Below are 15592 nucleotides of genomic sequence, written 5' to 3'. Positions count from 1 at the left end.
GCAAAAATAGAAACTAAATGTTAACTATACAGTGGAGAAACCTGGCAGATCCCATCTTAACCTCATGATCAAGGTTAATGTTATCAGTAATAAGATGTATCTGTATCATGTACCCCAGTATGATATAGGAAGAGACATTACTTTTATTTTATTTTATTTTTAAACTTTACAATATTGTATTAGTTTTGCCAAATATTGAAATGAATCCGCCACAGGTATACATTTGTTCCCCATCCTGAAGGAGACATTACTTCTATGGTAGTCTTCCCAATGATGCATAACCTCTATCTAAGCCTAATATCAAACAATATCAGAAAATATCAGACAAACCAAACCGAGGGATGTTCTGAATAACTGACCAGATGATTTAAAAGTCTCAAGGTCATGAAAGATAAAACTATCACAGATTGAAATAAACAATCCTTATGGCAGAAAGTGAAGACAAACTAAAGAGCTTTTTGATCAAAGTTAAAGAGGAGTGTGAAAAAGTTGGCTTCAAACTCAGCATTCAGAAAACTAAGATCATGGCATCTGGTCCTATCACTTCATGGCAAATAGATGGGGACACAATGGAAACAATGAGAGATTTTATTTTTTTGGACTCCAAAATCACTGCAGATGGTGACTGCAGCCATGAAATTAAAAGATGCTTGCTCCTTGGAAGAAAAGCTATGGCCAACATAGACAGCACATTAAAAAGCAGAGACATTACTTTGCCAACAAAGGTCCATCTAGTCAAAATTATGGTTTTTCCAGTAGTCATGTATGGATGTGAGAGTTGGACTATAAAGAAAGCTGAGCACTGAAGAATTGATGCTTTTGAACTGTGGTGTTGGAGAAGACTCTTGAGAGTCCCTTGGACAGCAAGGAGATCCAACCAGTCAATCCTAAAGGAGATCAGTCCTGAATATTCACCAGAAGGACTGATGAATATTGAAGCTGAAACTCCAATACTTTGGCCACCTGATGCAAAGGAATGACTCATTTGAAAAGACCTTGATGCTGGGAAAGATTGAAGGTGGGAGGAGAAGGGGACAACAGAGGATGAGATGGTGGATGGCATCACCGACTCAATGGACATGAGTTTGAGTTAACTCCAGGAGTTGGTGATGGACAGGGAGGCCTGGTGTGCTGCAGTCCATGAGGTTGCAAAGAGTCGGACAAGACTGAGCAACCGAACTGAACTGAATATTTTGTCACAAGTGAAAATTACATGACATTCAAATGTTAGTACTCATGAATAGTTGTATTGGTATACAGCTATGCTTGTTTATTTGCATATTGTCTATGGCTGCTTTCAGCTCCCACAGCAGAACTGAGCATTTGTAATGGAGACCGTATGGTCCACAAAGCCTAAAATATTTATTATCTGCTTCTTTACAAAAAAAGTGTGCTGAGCCCTGGTATACGTGGTTGCCCACATCAGCTCCTTATGGGTATACAATTGTGCATCAAAAACACTTTTCTTAGTGCTACAAAACAGGTCTGTGTTAGCCACAGAATCATAATTTCATGCCTATTTTATAGAAACTTGGGAAATGTTAATTGATTAAATTATGTAAACATCTCAATTGTCCATTAAAGATTCCCACAATAACCACACTGCCTTCACATTATGTGTAGAAGGATGTTTCTACATAAGGATTACAGCAGTCTTCATACTTGTCAATCAAGCTAGTACCAAAGATTGTAATAGATTATGCAGCGTGTGTCTACCTCCTTTTCTCCTTCCCTTTCTACCTCCCTCCATTTCTTCCCTTTTCCTCCTTTTCTTTCCATTCTAGCTTCTCCACAGCTCCAAGGGGAGTACGACCACCTCCACCTGACAAAGATGTCCCCAAAGATGCAGAGATCTCATTATGCACAGTCTCTAAGAATTGTAAGGAACTTTTAGGAAGCAAAATGCTTGAAAAAGGGGTTTAACAAATCACTGAGTAATATTTTCTTATGGTATCAACTTAACCTAATCCTGAGCAGACACTACATGGTTAATTCAAGAACAATATGTATGGAATCACCAACATGTATGCTCACAGGGCAAGTACAGGGTGAGTACATAAATGGGATTGGCCAACAAGTGATAAGCATATGCACTAATAATATAATAAATATTAAATAAACTAATAAACATTTATGGAACACCTACTATGAGTTCCATAAATGTGATAAACATATGCACTAATAATACAGTAATAATTAGTATTACCCTCACAACAAATCTATAAGGTAGATACTGTTGTTTTCTCTGCAAAGCAAATACAGGAGCCAAAACAGGTAGAGATGTCAACCTACCCAAGGGCACATAACTCATAGGTAACAGTCAGGATTCTAAGCTAGGTTTGTCCATGTCCTGGGATAATCTTATTAACTGTATGACTGTGTCCTTTCTCCCCCCACATATGTATTTTCATGTTGCATACTTTTTTCTCATATGTATACAACCTTCCTCCTACAGTACCTAGGGCATATCAAGGGCATGAACGAGCCAGGGAGCAGGTGAGAATATGAGTTTGGGATTGTTATGCCAGAAAGAAGTCAAAAAAAAAAAAAAAGAGGGAGAGTTAATATTCAGCTTTCAATACCCAAAAATCAAATTTTCAATTCCTTAGCACAACAACAGGTTTAAAGGCAGACTTTGCCAAGAGAAAAGTATTTTTCTAAATTATCTTACCTCTTCAAGAACCGTATCTGGAAGACTTAAGCACAACTTTAACAGAGGTATGCTGCTAAATCGCTTCAGTCGTGTCCGACTCTGTGCGACCCCAGAGACAGCAGCCCACCAAGCTCCCCCTCCCTGGGATTCTCCAGGCAAGAACACTGGAGTGGGCTGCCATTTCCTTCTCCAACGCATGAAAGTGAAAAGTGAAAGCGAAGTCGTTCAGTTGTGTCCGACTCTTTGCGACCCCATGGACTGCAGCCTACCAGGCTCCTCCATCCATGGGATTTTCCAGGCAAGAGTACTGGAGTGGGGTGCCATTGCCTTCTCTGAACAGAGGTATAGGTAAATCAGAAAAGCCTCCTGTCTGTTCTCTCAGTGACCTGTGGAGAGAAAAACAGAGTTATAGAGTCAGGGAGAGATGCTGCAAAAGACCCTGAAGCTGGGAAAGATTGAAGGCAAAAGGAGAAGGTGGGCAGCAGAGGATGAGATGGTTGGATAGCATCATCCACTCAATGGACATTAATTTGAATAAATCCCAGGAAATAGTGAAAGACAGACAGCGTGGTATGCTGCAGTCCATGGGGTTTCAAACAGTCAGACATAACTTAGTGACTGAACAACAGCAATCTTCCCTCTCTGGGCCAATGCCCCTGTGAGAAGAGTAATAGTAGATAAGGTGAAGGGAAAGCCTGGATTTGAGGAGTTTCTGCTTTCTGCTGAAAGTGCTGAGAGGTGGAACTGCCTATGAATTGCCCTGTAGCTGCATGGAGGCCACCATGTTGAAATAAAGTCAGGAGGTGGCACGGTTAGACAGCGGGAGGGCCTCACTCCACTTTCCACAAGGTTGTCAGTTCACACATGATATTTTGGGGGTTGGGGGACAGGGACGTGTGTTATGGATATGAGTTTAGAGACTGGTTGAGGTATTTTCCAAAAGTGTTGGTGTGCCAAGGCCCCTCAGGCCCAGTGAAGACTAAGGCATGGTCCAGGTGTTAGCTGCGGTAAGGGCAGCCTAACCAAGCCAAGAGAGAAGACCCCCCCCCACTTCAGCTCCGACACTGGCGGAGTACTGGGGTGCTGGTCCATCACTCTTAGCAGTTTCCAGTCCAGGCTGTGGCTCTGAGGACCCCTTCTCCATCACAGACACTCCCTCACACTCCACACCCAGTCACCCAAAAGACTTAGCACCATCTGGAAGAGGGTGATAGAAGTCTGACAGACTGAGCACCATTCCCAAAGAAACTGAATGTGTAAGTCTAAAGACACTACTCAATGAGACTAAAATAGTTTTGTTGAATGCAAAGTAGAATTTTCCCCACTAACGTGTATACTATGGGAGGTTATAAAGGCTAGCATACAGGTTATAGGTTAATCATGAGGGATTATTAAGGATCTCAAGTAGGTTATTTTTGATCATCAAAAAATCTGGGCATAGTGTGAGTAAATTTGTCCAACCCCACAACCTGTGCCCTGAATCATCACATTTTACTGCTAGTATATGCTAATGGTAAAGGTTTGGTCAAAATCGTAGGAAGGTGAAATGTTTTAACATTCTCCAAGTATATTTCTTGGCTGAAGTGGGGACAGAGGGTGTATAATCTGTTTGTGTATTATTTATATAATAATAATAATACCTTTCTCATTGAGCAGCTATGAGAACTGAGGCTTAGAACAGAGCCTGGCAGGAAGTGCTACATGTTTGTATCATTGTCATTATCATTTTCTATGGTAATTATGATAAATATTGTTGGCTGACTCCCTAGCATCCGTATGTCCCTTTCTCCCAGAGTAGCAACCACACAGTTTAAGTGGAATTAAGCCCAATCCCAGGCATGGGTCCTGATTACTGAATGCATCAGAGTGATCAGCCCCTTCTCAGAGTGATTGGTTTAAGAGTAGGCAGAGATCCTAGGGAGAAGACACTGGCACCCCACTCCAGTACTCTTGCCTGGAAAATCCCGTGGATGGAGCCTGGTGGGCTGCAGTCCATGGGGTCGCTAAGAGTCAGACACGACTGAGCGACTTCACTTTCACTTTTCACTTTCATGCATTGGAGAAGGAAATGGCAACCCACTCCAGTGTTCTTGCCTGGAGAATCCCAGGGACGGGGGAGCCTGGTGGGCTGCCATCTATGGGGTTGCACAGAGTCGGACACGACTAAAGCGACTTAGCAGCAGCAGCAGCAGCAGAGATCCTAAGTTGGTTCAACCAGAATAAAAGTTGGGGCTTCTATCTGATGTTTTTGGGGAAAAGTTCTCTCTTTTCTTTGTATAGTATAGTGAATGAACTTGTGATTTAAAATTGCACCAGCCAATTTTGGTACTATATTATTTAGGATCTATTAGGGACGGGGGAGCCTTGTGGGCTGCCGTCCATGGGGTTGCACAGAGTCGGACACGACTGAAGTGACTTAGCAGCAGCAGGAGCAGCAGTGGGTCTCAATATTTTTTGGTTTAAGGACATTTTGCATCCTTAAAAACTGAGAACCATAGAGAGCTTTTTTATGAGAGTTTTTATGTATGTGGATTATATTTATCAGTACACATTGCATTAGAAATTAAAACTGAGAATTTGAGAACTATTAACTCATGTAAATAATAATAAAAATATTTCTTCAAGATTATGTAAAGATCATAGTTTTAAACTTTAAAAAAATGAAATTTCCAAAATAAAAAAATCAATGAGAAGAGTGGCATTTTTTAAACCTCTTCAGTATTTAGCTTAATGAAAGACAGCTGGATTCTCATAGCTGATGCACTCAAACTGATAAGATATCTATCCTCTGGAAAACTTCACTCTTTGCTTGGGATAAAGGCAAATAATGTCTAAGCATTTGTGTCAGTTTCCTGTGGTTACTGTAACAACATAAACTTAGTTGCTTAAAACAACAAATTTTACCTTCTACTAAGTCCAAAATCAGCTTTGCTGGGCTAAAAACACAATGTCATCAGGCATGGTAACTTCTTGAGGCTCAGGGCTCCCCAACTCCTGGTTAGGAATCCAGCTGCAGAGCAGGAGGCAAGCAGCGACCTGAACCATCGCTGGCGTATTACCGCCTGCACCATACCCGCTATTGTTCACATTACTGCCTGAACCTTCCCCCGCTCCACACCTCTGTCCATGAAAAAAATTATTTCCCACAAAATTTGTGCCAAAAAAGTTGGGGACCACTGCTCTAGTGGACACTCCATTTCCTTACCTTTGCCAGCTTCTAGAGGCTGCCCACATTTCCTGGCTCATGGCTCTTTTCTCCCTTCTCCAAAACCAGCAACTCTGAGTCATCATGGCTTCGCCTGTGACTCTGCTCTCTTACAGCCCTCAGTGATTATATATATATCCCACCTGGGTAATCCAAAGTAACTGCCTTAGCTTAATAGCCTTAACTTAATAACACCTGCAAAATCCCTTTGGTCATGTAAAGTAACATAGTCACAGGTTCTGAGTATTAAAATGTCAACATCTTTGGGGGAATCATTATTCAGCCTACAACAGCATTATTACAAAAATAGACTTGACCTCAGAGATCCACTAAAATGGTCTCAGGGATCCCAAGGATTCTAGATGGCTGCTCAAAATAATAATAATGGTATAAACCATGGGTCTGCAACCTCTGGGATCTAATGCCTGATGATCTGAGGTGGAGCTGATATAATAATAATAGAAATAAAGTGCACAATAAATGTAATTTACTTGAATTAATCCCGAGACCATCCCCACCCCACCCACATTTGTGGAAAAACTATCTTCCATGAAACCAGTTTCTGGTGCCAAAAATACTGGGGACCACTGGAATAAACAAAATACCTCATATTTTAGTTAAGGCATAAGCAGGTCAAAACTTTCATGGAAGTTCCAGTTTCAGGGACCCAGGATCCTTTCCTCTGATTCTGTCATAATCTGCAGGATTCAAGATAGTTTTGTCCTCACAAGTGTTGCCTTCTTCTGTATTAATTCAGTGACTTGTTACCATGAAGAAGTATTTATCCACTTCTCCACCCCTGCTTCTAAAAGTAAGACTGAGAAATCACTTACAGCACTTCTGCTCACATCCTGTTGGCCAGATCTGGTCTGTTCATGTAGTCACATCCAGCCACCAGGAGGCTTGGAAAAGTAGCTATGGCAGGGCCATCATGGATCCAGCTAAAAGTTCTACTAGAATCGAGCAGTCTCTACTTCAGTTCTAGTAAGGAAAATCTAAGCTGATGATGAAGGACAGCAGAGCCAAGCAAATGAAGCCAGACCAAGCCTTAACTGAACCCTACCTCTGAACTTTTCAACTACTTGGGCTATTACTTTTTTTTTAATGATAAAACCTATTGGATTTGAGGTTTCTATAATTTGCAGCCAAGAGTTATCTGCTTCAGTAACTGCATAGTATTTTCCTAACCAAAGAGCGGGAATACAGGATTTTATAGTTTAGTCTGCACTACAAGAACAGTGAGACAGGTGATTTGAAATTGGAGTCGTGGCAAAAAAAAAAAAAAATTCAGGGGGAGAGGATGGGATACTCACTAGTTATTAATGGTAGTTGCAACACACGCTCCTCATTAGCTGAAACTTCAACCATAGAATTTTTTAAGATGATTTGAACAGCATGGATTACTCAAACTTTTTTTTACCTGGATAAGCTGTACAATTATAAACTGGCATCATTCAATATAAAACTAAGGATGTTATTGGGGCTTATGCAGTCTTGTTATGGTATCAGACTGGACTCCTTCCATCTTGTTATACTTCCCTAAAATAGCTGCTGGTATCCACATAATCCAGACCAGCGCACCATCATATCTCAAGTCTCCCCAGCAGGAAAAAAGGAAAGGAAAATCATCCCCTGGCCCTCTAAGGGGCATGAATCATTGTCAAGGAAAATCATCTATCACTACTAGTCCTTCAGGTTTGACTGGAAAATACATAAGAACATAGATAAGGATGATCACTTACATAATTTCTTTTGAATTTTAGAATACTGTTTTATTCTCAAAGCTATAAATAAAATATTGAATTACAATAGATATGGGCAAATGTTGAGACAAAGGCACATTTTAGGCAGTCAAACAACGTTGGATGGTGAGATACAACATTGGATAATAAGAGACAAATCTTAGCAAACTTATTAGAAAATTGCACCCAAATAGTGAGATTCTGATTTCTGTTAAATGAGCCGCAGATCTTGAATCTGGTACCCATGAAACTCACAATAGATATGGGGATGTCCAGTTCACACTCTTGGATGTCAAATTTTTCCCTATACAGACACAGAGAAAGAAAATGTCTAAAAACCTGAATAGGAGAAAATAAGTTTTCTCAAGTTAACAAGGAAAGAAAGAATAAGGACAGAAATGAACATTTGCAGGCAGGCAAGGTTAACAAAGTGTACTTAACCTTCATCCCTGAGCCTGGTCTCACTTAATAGCCTTCTTTTTTTCCCCCTTTGTCCCTCCCACCTGAGGAATGAGGGATCTTAGTTCACCAACCAGGGATCACCCTGCACCCCATGCAGTGGAAGAATGGAGTCTTAACCACCAGACCTCCAGGAAAGCCCTTCATGTTCCTCATTGAATATCTATTAAGATAGCATGCTTTTGGAAAGGGACTGCATAGTCAAAACTTCTTTTATGACAAAACTATGTTGGAGAGTGAAAAGAGAAGCCAGTGGGACCAAACACAATTTGGAATTTTTTCAAAGCTCTATAAATGTTCAAAGAAGTAGAAGATGATGTTTGGGGTTGATAGCTAATTTAAATTAAGTGTAAGCTAAATAATTTTTGAGCTAACAGTTATGTCTCTATGGTTCACAATAGTCTGTTCTCTGATCATGGCTGTGATATGTGCTGGCTTAGCTTAGATCAGAAATGCGCAACGGTAAAGTACATTTTAATGTTACTGGAACAAAAGAGAAAAGCTGATAGGAGTCCTGTTTCCTATTTTGAGAAATAGAGCAATGGAGCAAAGTCAATTATTAATTAGGACTAGTGAATTTTGTCAAAAAAAAGAACTTTTTCAATAAAAGAAGTCATTTTTCCTTCCTTTTCATACCCAGTTGCCCATGATTTACGTGTTCTTTCCGTCTGTTTCTAATATGTTGATTACACGGTAAAGAACACAGTAAAGTTGGCAGTCCTTGCCTATTCAGTCTCTTCATAATGAGCTCAAAAAACATTGAATGGTGATAAATACTAACCATACTAGAAGAAGCAGTTCTTAAACTTACAATGGGCTGTTCTATTCAGAAAGACATAATAAATCAGCAGATTGTGAATCAAATCTGATTTTCTCATAGGAACAATGCTGCAAGAGCAGGGTTATGTTTGTAACCAGATGCCTCATGCTACACAATGTTTTTTCCTCTGAAAGAAATGACCCCAGTATCACATCTAACCAATTCTGAATTATATGCCTATATACAATACAATAGAACACTTTAATGTGTACATGAATCAGTTGCCAATGCAGTCCAATAACCAAAGTATAAGATTTGTATTTATTCATACAGTCCTATGGAGAATTTTGGCAAGATGAGCAGGGAGGCTCTGACAGAACAGTTGAGCATGCCTAGAAATGACTGTTCTTGGGACTCAGGAGACAGAGAGGCTCCTGAGAAATGAGCTATGTCCAGTGAGGTAAGCCTCACACACTAGAATGGGGAGCATGAGGCGGGGAGAGAGAACCCCCGTCATGTGAGGTTCTCACCCCCTCTGGTGAGGGGGGCATGAGGAAGGGAGAGAGAGCCTGAGGTCTTAAATACATGGTCACGCCAGATGGTATCTCCTTTCACTCAAGCGTTGGTTGCTTTTGAGAACCTCCTCTATAAAGCGTCTCTGCTTCATTCATTTTACCTGCTACTGGGTCCTCTGTTGGGCAATAGAAATAGCCATGTCTCCCTCTGCCATGAGCACATGTGGAGGAAAAATGGAATGTTTGCATCACATCCATAAAACCCTTTATAAGTCTTCAAAGGTCAGTGCTATTTAAACAGATACAAAAGGTAAAAGGTTCTTATAGTTTCTATTCTTATCTATCGATAATGAAAAATTCCATCTTTATTATCTCTTGATTGGCTTTGTTAACAAATAAACTTGGGGTGGTGGAAGGGGACTAGCATTTTTATTCTGTATATTTCCATCAAATGTATATATGTATTTTTTACAACGTGCACGTGTAACTTTGTGCCACAGGAAATAAAAATAGAAGAACCTGAGAAGGACACTATAGAAATGGATTGACTGGGGCCAAATTAAGGGAAATTTTAAAAGAACATGAGATAGATACGATAAAGCAAGATTTTTTTCCTTCTAGTTTTATTGAGATGGTGTATCAGTTTGAGGGATACAGCAAAATGATGTGAATTGCACACATCACAAAATGATGACCACAGTAAGTTTAGCGAACATTCATTATCTCATGTAGCTACAACATTAAAGAAATAGAAAAAAATTTTTCCTTGTGATGAGAATTCATGATTTACTCTCTAAAAACACTTTCATATAGAACACAGAGTAATATTAATTATATTCAGTGTGTTATACATTATATACCTAATACTTATTTCTCTTATAAATGGAAGTTTGTACCTTTTAACAACCTTCATCCAATTCAATTTCCTCCCACCCCCACTTCCAGTAACCCCAAATCTGATCTCTTTTGCTATGAGTTTGCTTATTTGTTTTTGAAGCACAATCGACTTACAACATTATATTAGTTTCTGGTATACATTTCAAAATTATCACCATAAGTCTAGTTGTCATCTGTTACTGTACAAAAATATTACATAATTATTGACTAAATTGCAGACATTTCAGACTTGTGACTCATTTATTTTGTAACTGAAAATTTGTACCTCTTAATTCCCTTCCCCTATTTCTCTCCTCCCCCCAGTTTTCTCCCTTCTAACAAACGCTTTATTCTCTGTACCTATGATTCCATTTCTGCATAGTTGTTTCATTTGTTCTTCTGTTTTGTTTTTTTAGATTCCACATATAAGCCATACAGTATTTGTCTTTTTCTGTCTGACTTATTTCATGTTTTCACAATGATAAGATTTCACTTTTTTAAATGGCTGAGTGGAATTCCATTATATATATGAACCATATCTTCTTTGTCCAATTCACCTATTGATGGACACTTAGGGTTGCTTCTGTATCTTGGCTATTGTAAACAATGCTATAATGAATATAGGGGTGCATATATCTTTTCAAATTAGTGTTTTCATTTTCTTCAGATAAAAACCCAAAAGTGGAATCCTGACTTGCATGGTAGTTCTACTTTTAGTTTATTGATCAATCTCCATGCTGTTTTCAATAGTAGCTGTACTGATTTACATTCCCACCAAGAGGGTATGAGGGTTCCCTTTTTTCCAGATCCTTGCCAACACCTTTTATTTGATGTCTTTTTGATAATAGCCATTCTGACAAGTGTGAGGTGATACCTCGTCGTGGTTTTGATTTGCATTTCCCTAATGATTAGTCATGCTGAGCATCACTGAGGGTGATGGGCAAGGCTGGATCAGATTGCTGGCTATGGGGGACCCCAGGGGTCTCAGAACTAGGGCTAACCTACTGCTAAGTGAGGCTGGGTCCTGAGCCCTCTGGTGGGCAAGGTCAGATTCTCTGTGTGGCCAAGGTAGCTGAGGGAATCCAAGTTTGCCTTTCTGCTGGTGGGTAGGGCTGTGTCCCCACACAGCTAGATGCTCGGCCTGGGCTAAAGTATTTCCTCCCTTCCAGTATGAGGGTTATTATTTCCATTTTGCATATGAGGAATTTAAGTGGCTTGCCCAGATTCTCCCAGGAAATGAGTGGCAAAGAACCAGGACCAGGGCAGTCAGTCTTAACGGAGGGGGAAAGATAAGCTGTGACAATGGAGAGAAGGAAAGGGACTTGGCAAAGCAAAAATGAAAGAGGTAAAGGCTGATTTTCAGCCTTCAGACTAGGTTCTTAAGAGTGATGTGGACAAACCAGGAGATGCATTTGTAAAAAAGAATGAAGTAATTTTATTTTTCAATATTATCATACTCTAGATTCTTATTTACATTGCCTTGAATGGTATAGTTTTAAGACAGCTTTCCAGAGATGCCTTATTCTTTTTAAAAGCTATATCGTATATCATTGTATGGACATACTATATTTAATCAGTCTTTCCTGATTAATATTTTACCTGCATTTAATGGGATTGCTTTGGTAGGTTGCTGTTGCTCCAATTTTTTAGAATTTATTTCATTGAAGTATATTTGATTTACAATGTTGTGTTAATTTCTGTTGTACAGCAAAGTGACTCAATGGTACATATATCAGTATTAGTTATCATATTCTTTTCCAATGTAATTTATCAGAGAATATTGAACATAGTGCCCTGTGCCATACAATAAGACCTTGTTGTTGATCCGTTCTCTGTATAATAGCTTGCAACTGCTAACCGCAAACTGGCAATATACATCATTCCCCCACCTCAAACCACCCCCTTGCTATTATTACCTGCAACTACACAACATTCCTGCAATGCAAATTCTTGTATGCAATTATTTTTACTTATTTACAAATACACATCACTAAGCTAAGTTCTTAGAATAATTAGGTCAAATAATGTTTCCTTTTAAAATTTTAATAATCTTTTAAATGCTGATAAGCACTGCCAACGGAGAAGGCGATGGCACCCCACTCCAGTACTCTTGCCTGGAAAATCCCATGGACGGAGGAGCCTGGTAGGCTGCAGTCCATGGGGTAGCGAAGAGTCAGACACAACTGAGTGACTTCACTTTCACTTTTCACTTTCAAGCATTGAAGGAAATGGCAACCCACTCCAGCGTTCTTGTCTGGAGAATCCCAGGGGTGGCGGAGCCTGGTGGGCTGCCGTCTATGGGGTCACACAGAGTCGGACATGACTGAAGCGACTTAGAAGCAGCAGCAGCAAGTACTGCCAAATAAATAACACGTACTAATAAACACCTGTATTCACAGAGCACAGATGGCCCTAATTCTCCACACTGTCATTAGAATGAATATTTTCAAGCCTTTTGTCTTGGCAGACCGATGCAGGAATAATGTGACTGTATTATAATTTTAAGTTCTGCATGAAATTTTAGACATTCTGAGTTTCGGGAGCTGCAGGGTCACTTAAAGGGAGCATTCATGTAGGTGGCTAGGAGTACAGGATCTGCATTTGAATGAGTGGGAAGTCAGCATAAATGTTGATTTTGGAATCACAACCATGCAAAGAATAAAGTTTTCTCCAGACTTGCAGTTGCTGGAAGGGGAGGTGGTGAGATGGAGTGGGAGTTTGGAGTTACCATATGCAAACTATTATATATACAATGGATAAACAACAAGGTATATGTGGCCTTCCCGGGTGTTGCAGTGGTAAGGAATCTGCCTATCAGTGCAGGAGATGCAAGAGATGCAGTTTCGATCCCTGGGTCAGGAAGATCCTCTGGAGTAGAATCCTCAGTATTCTTGCCTAGAAAATTTCATGGACAGAGGCACCTCTGTCTGATTTGACAGACAAATGAAAATGGATTAATTCAGTCTTATTATTATTCAGGTGTTGTGACTCTTGTGGACAACACATTATAACATTTACTCTTTACTAGAAAATACTAGTGTTAGTCGCTCAGTTGTGTCTGACTCTTTGCAACCCGTGGACTGTAGTCCACCAGGCTTCTCTGTCCATGGAATTCTTCAGGCAAGAATACTAGAGTGGGGCAGCCATTCCTTTCTCCAGAGGACCTTCCCAACCCAGGGATTGAACCTGGGTCTCCTGCATTGCAAATGGATTCTTTACCAGCTAAGTCACCAGGGAACCTTGATGAAGCTGGTACAAAACCCAGCCAGCTCTTTAAACTCCCCTAAAGATGAAGTTGACTCATATTCAAAATATTAAATAATGTTGGCAATAAAGTAGAATATAGTTTCCAAATGACCAGTTTGGCCATCCCATCCCAATATACTCTGCACACTCATTCTTTTACTGGGAGTCCCACCTCGGAAATGAAGACAAGCCATGGGAGGGAGGTTGAAAATGATGAGGACGCAAGGTTGTAATGCTATATTTAAACACATAAAATGCAATCCTCCAGTCCAATATTACTATAAGAAATCTTATACTACCACACATAATAAAATGAGTTGAAATAACAATAAACGATAAAGGAAATATGACTTATGCTTGAAATGAGAGTCATGAACCCTGGGTGACTGTTCTCAAATTTGTACAAAGTGTACTTCCTGCAAACGTGTCAGAATCACCTCCCACTCCCTTTTTCTACCACTCCTTCCTCCCCCCATTTATATCTGAGGATGACTTTGCCTCCACTAAGCCACTCTAATCTAAAATCTTCCAAAGGATTATATTCTACAGGATTGCTTCTTGTTTCCTTCTGTATTTTTTTCTAAATCTGATTGGTGATCACTGGCTTGTTTTATTCTTTTCTCTCTGTTCTAAAATTTGAGTTTCCCTCTGGGGTCTGTCTCATCTTGACACTAAGAGGGATAAATAGGATTCATATTATATCAGGAATTATTTTCCTTGATGGACTGGAATCCTTTTGGGGTCAATCTTTGTGAAATGCAAGACAGGCCCATTTTCTAACTCCTCAAGGAAACAGAAAAAGATGATCTGCATGGGCTAATTGGAACTTTGAAAAGGCAGCCTGGGGTTCTACTAGAATCAGAATGATTTGATGTCTAGACATAACAGTAGATCTCAGGGAGGTGAACTTTTGTTGTTCTCTCCATGACCAAGAGATTTGCCTCGTGGTGTAATTTCTTTCCACTCTATCAGTGATGACTGGGGATGCACCTGCACTATGCCAGGGAATTTGTTTTGATTTATTCAGGCAAACACTTGAATGATCAACTTAGAAGAAGAATAATCGAATTAACTGCTTAATGTAATGAGTCAACTCCCTCTTGACTGTGCACCACACACTGTGCACAGAATGCACGTACTGACCTCACTGACAAGTCAATGCAGCCACAATATGGATTCTATTAACTCTGCTCTGTGATTTTTCATATTTCTTGTCTTTTGAAAAGCTGAGGAAAACTGCCATTGCCTTCTCCGTTTTACCTCTAGTAGAATTCAATACAGCTCGAAGATCATGCCTTTTGGTGTTGTAGAGTCAGGTGATTCCAGGTTACTAAAAATAATAACAGCCATTTAAAAGCATTGTGAGTCATGAGATATCACACCTGAAACAACCTTGTGGCTAGAAAATAGATGAATTAGGAGAAGATGGACATCAAATCACTGATTTTTTTTTTTTTTTTACAAATACTAATTCTTACTGGAGAAGGGAATGGCAACCCACTCCAATATTCTTGCCTGGAGAATCCCATGGACAGAGGAGCCTGGTGGGCTCCAGTCCATGGGGTCGCAAAGAGTTGGACACGACTGAAGCAACTAAGCATGCAATTTTCTTCTTAAGCAATTTTTTTTCACTTTAAATGAGAAATAGAATAAAAAATATTTTATCTCAATTCAAATTTGTAGTTAAGGTCAAACTAAGATTTAAGCACAAATTTGAAACTGGCTTTCTATTAAAACAGAGGTAAGTATTAATAATTATTATATAATATTATAATTATACAATTAATAATTATACATTCATATAACAAGTATGATAATCATGATTATTATAACTGCATAATTATGATAATATAATATAATAATTCTAGCCTTTCATATTTATACTGTACATCAGTATATTTATTTACTTGTTTATACACTCAACAGCTTTAACTGAGCGCTATGCTAGGTACTAGAGATAGAAAGACAAATAAATAAAACACAGCCCTTCTTCAGGAAGTGGGAGAATGTTGAAAAACCAGAAGTATTTAATTCAAGGTATCAGGTCAATTAAGAGAATAAAATTTGACAGGAGAGAAAAAGGTTTGTTTCCTAAGATATATCTATATCAATACATTTGTTATGTTAAACCTCAAC

The sequence above is a fragment of the Bos taurus genome, chromosome 4 (assembly GCF_002263795.3).
Source record: "Bos taurus isolate L1 Dominette 01449 registration number 42190680 breed Hereford chromosome 4, ARS-UCD2.0, whole genome shotgun sequence".
Classification (NCBI taxonomy): domain Eukaryota; kingdom Metazoa; phylum Chordata; class Mammalia; order Artiodactyla; family Bovidae; genus Bos; species Bos taurus.
Note: the sequence above shows the minus strand (reverse complement) of the source record.